This window comes from Rhinopithecus bieti, unplaced genomic scaffold, assembly GCF_001698545.2.
Source record: "Rhinopithecus bieti isolate Rb0 unplaced genomic scaffold, ASM169854v2 scaffold_29388, whole genome shotgun sequence".
Classification (NCBI taxonomy): Eukaryota; Metazoa; Chordata; class Mammalia; order Primates; family Cercopithecidae; genus Rhinopithecus; species Rhinopithecus bieti.
The window spans coordinates 37,041-41,413 of NW_016813389.1; positions in this window are offsets into that span (position 1 = coordinate 37,041).

Genomic DNA, 4,373 nt, shown 5'->3' on the forward strand with positions numbered 1-4,373 from the left:
GGCAAGGGGGGAGGGGAGGGAAGGGAGGAGAAGGGAGGAGGGGAGGGGAGAGCGGAGGGAAGGGAAGGGGCAACTCCACCTAGGATGAGAGAGAGAGGACCTCCAGGGGGCCATGGGCGTGGGCAGCAGGGAGAGCTAGCCTGGACCGGTGGGAGCTGGAAAAAGGCCTCTTGAGGAAACAACGTCCAAGCAGAGCCCTGAAGGCTACCCAGGAGCTGGGCAGGGGAAGAAGTGGGACAGGGAACCAGCACATTCTGGCACAGCCTCTAGGGCTCTGCCGCCGGACAGACCATTTTGAGAACCACATCTCCCTTTGTAAACCTCCATACTGAAGTTAGTTCATCATCTCTAACCAAAAGGCCTGGGTTTGTCCCTGCCAGTTCCTCCCAGCAGGCACTCCTTTGCACCCTCCGAGAACCTCGACTGATTTGTCTAGAATTTCTGCAAGGGTCAGGGAGGCACTTCAGGGAGATTTCCAAGCAAGGCATGTGAGTGAGCCGTCTTAGGGGTAGAGTCCCAGCCCCAGTGGGGCAGGTCCAGCTGCCACTGAGAAATGGACAAGCTGTTCCCTCTGGGACCTGATCAAATTGCAAAATCATGAGCAAATAAAAGATCATTGTTTTCAGCCACTAAGTTTCAAGTTGGTTTGTTACACAGCAAAGACAACTGAAGCAAGCAGCTACTGTGTGTCCTGCACTGTGTTCCGTGTTCTGTGAGCAACAGCTTGTTGACTTCACTCATCCTTCTTTTCAGAGGAGGACTTTTAGAGAAATTAAATAATCCCATCCCAGAGCACAGTCAGGAAGTTAGAGACAGGAGGACTTAGAAGTCCCAACACTTACTTGTGAGGAACCTGGCTCCTGGCCACAAGCCTACATGCGATCTCTCAGGCCCAGCCAGAAGCAATGACAAAGGCTGAGCCTGGCAGGCCTCAGTGGGGTGGCAGGAAGAGGCAGCTGCCTCTTTTCTTTCTTTCTTTTTTCTTTTTTTTGGAGACGGAGTCTCGCTCTCCGTCAGGAGCGCACTCGGGCTGGAGTGCAGTGGTGCGATCTCAGCTCACTGCAACCTCTGCCTCCTGGGCTAAAGCGATTCTCCTGCCTCAGCCTCCTGAGTAGCTGGGATTATAGGCCCCTACCACCACTCCCAGCTAAGTTTTGTATTTTTAGTAGAGATGGGGTTTTACCATGTTGGCCATGCTGGTCTCGAACTCCTGACCTCAAGTGATCCACCTTCCTTGGTCTCCCAAATTGCTGGGATTGCAGGTGTGAGCCACTGTGCCTGGCCTAATTTTTGTATTTCCCTCTTTTTTTATTTTTATTTTTTTTTTTCTGGGTAGAGACAGGTTTTTGCCATCTTGCCGAGGCTGGTCTCGAACTCCTGGGCTCAAGAGATCCTCCTGATTCGGCCTCCCAAAGTGCTGGGATTACACAAGCACAAACAGTGCAAGGAATCTTGAACACACTTTCCTATCAGTAATTTTCCACTCCTAGCCCTTCTCCCTCTTGTCCCACTCTGACTCGCACCAGGTCCATAAAACAGCAGGAGTCTTTTTTTTCCTGAGAATTCCCTCAGCAGTGAGAAGACACCCCCATGTGTAATATATCTCACCCTTACCTGGCGCTGTCCTGTGGGGAAAAAAATGGAACATAAGGGGAGTGGTGTTTTCTCCTCTTGCTTACGCCATCATAGTAAGCTATTACAGGCTTCACTGTTACTTTCACTGTAGCCTGTTGTCTTCATGGACTAAGGTAAGGGGACAGCTCAGCAGTCTCTGACTCGCGCACCCGCCTCTTTCAGAGAAATTGCACTCACAGCCTCCCGGCGGAGGCCTCTTCCCTATACTGGCCTTGGTTCCCACGTCCCCAGTCAGGCTTAAGTCCTTCCCACTCTGCTTTCTGTGCCCCTGCCACCTTCTAGTTCCAGGGTCACATCCTTTGTAATCCCATTCAAACCACAAAGCTCCCATTGTGACATCAAGACTCGATAGTGACCACTTCAGATTATCGGTCACTGTAATGATGACAGCAGCTGTATTTGTTGAGCACGAGCTATTCCCAGCACTGCCTTGTGGATCTGTTGGGCAAACATTATTGAAGAAAGAACTGGCCGGATGCCATGGCTCGCACCGTAATCCCCGCACTTTAAGAGGCCGAGGCGGGAGGATGACTTGAGCCCAGGAATTCGGGACTACCCTGGCTGACATGGCAAAACCCAGTCCCAACAAAAAAATACAAAAATTAGCTGGGCATGTGATGTGCTCCTGTGGTCCCAGCTACCAGGGAGACTGAGGTGGAAAGATCTCTCGAGCCCAGGAGGTCGAGGCTACAGTGAGCCATGATTGTGCCACTGCACTCCAGCCTAGGCGACAGAGCGAGAACTTGTCTCAAGACAAACAAAAAAAGAAAGTACTCTCACCTAAAACAGTTTACAAAGCATACCTTTCCAAAAGGCTATCAAAAGGGTTTAAAATATAAAAGGTTTGGGAGGCTGAGGCAGAAGAATCGCTTGAACCAGGGAATCAGAGGTTGCAGTGAGCCGAGATTGCGCCACAGCACTCCAGTCTGGCGACAGAGCATGAGTCTGTCTAAAAAAAAAAAAAAAAAGAATACTAACACAAGCTGCCTCTAGGCCTCATTTGAGCTAAACACTCCTCCGGGTCAGGTCAGGCTCAAATCATCTCTAGGTAACCTCAAATCTTACTGGCAGCAAGGTCAGAGTAGTTAAGAACAGTAGCTAACAGCATGGGCTACACTGGGTAATAAGGTAGCTGTGGGACACTTCAGGCAAATTTTTAAACCTCTCTTGATTCTCAGTGTCCTCACCTGCAAACAGAACAATGTTAGTGCCAACTTCCTGGGGCTGTTGCAAGGAGTCAGTGAGATAATGCTTATAAGGCCTCAATAGACTAGGGGTTCAATAATTGTTGGTTTTTTTTTTGTTTTGTTTTGTTTTGTTTTTTTTTTTGAGGCGGAGTCTCGCTCTGTCGCCGGGACTGGAGTGCAGTGGCCCGATCTCAGCTCACTGCAAGCTCCGCCTCCCGGGTTTGCGCCATTCTCCCGCCTCAGCCTCCCGAGTAGCTGGGACTACAGGCGCCCGCCACCTCGCCCGGCTAGTTTTGTATTTTAGTAGAGACGGGGTTTCACTGCGTTAGCCAGGATGGTCTCGATCTCCTGACCTCGTGATCCGCCCGTCTCGGCCTCCCAAAGTGCTGGGATTACAGGCTTGAGCCACCGCGCCCGGCCTAATTGTTGGTTTTTATTGTTACAAAATACTGGTGAGAGTGATAGCTATGCCCAGGAATACTGAGATCCCTCCAGAAGGAAGGCCAGTCTTATTTAAAGGAGTATCCTGGTTGGCAGGACTTCCCAACTGTTCAGCAGAAAATCCAGAGAAGCAGTCATCCTTGGTGCAGGATCCGGATTCCAGCAGAGTTTAAGTCCTCCAGTCTCTGAGCCAAGGTTCTTAACCGGCCTGGAGTAGTGGCTCAGAGCGATAATCCCAACACTTTGGGAGGCAGAGGCAAAAGGATTGTTTGAGCCCAGGAGTTGTAGGCCAGCTTGGGCAACATGGTGAAACCCCTTCTCTTAAAAAAAAAAAAAAAAAAAAAAAAGAAAGAAAATAAAATTAGCTGAGTATGGTGGCACATGCCTGTAGTCCCAGCTACTTGATAAGCAGAGGTGGGAGGATCAATTGAGCCAAGGAGGTCAAGGCTGCAGTGAGCTGTGATCCTGCCACTGCACTCCAGCCTAGGTGACAGAGTGAGACCATGTTATTGTTTTTTGAGACAGAGTTTTGCTCTTGTTGCCCAGGCTGGAGTGTAGTGGTGCGATCTCAGCCTCCCAGGTTCAAGCAATTCTCCTGCCTCAGCCTCCCCAGTAGCTGGGATTACAGGCATGTGGCACCACGCCCAGCTAATTTTTGCATTTTTAGTAGAGACAGGGTTTCTCCATGTTGGTCAGGCTGGTCTCAAACTCCTGACTTTAGGTGATCCACTCGCCTCAGCCTCCCAAAGTGCTGGGATTACAGGCATGAGCCACCGCCAACTGGCCAAGATCTTGTCTTTTTTTTTTTTTTTTTTTTTTGAGATGGAGTTTCTTGTTGCCCAGGCTGGAGTGCAATGGTGTGATCTCAGTTCACTGCAACCTCAGTCTCCTGGGTTCAAGCGATTCTCCTGCCTTAGCCTCCCAAGTAGCTGGGATTACAGGTGCCCGCCATCACACCCAGCTAATTTTTAGTATTTTTAGTACAGATGGGGTTTCACCATGTTGGCCATGGTGGTCTCGAACTCCTGACCTCGTGATCTGCCTGCCTCGGCCTCCCAAAATGCTGGGATTATAGGCATGAGCCACCACGCCCGGCCAGATCCTGTGTTT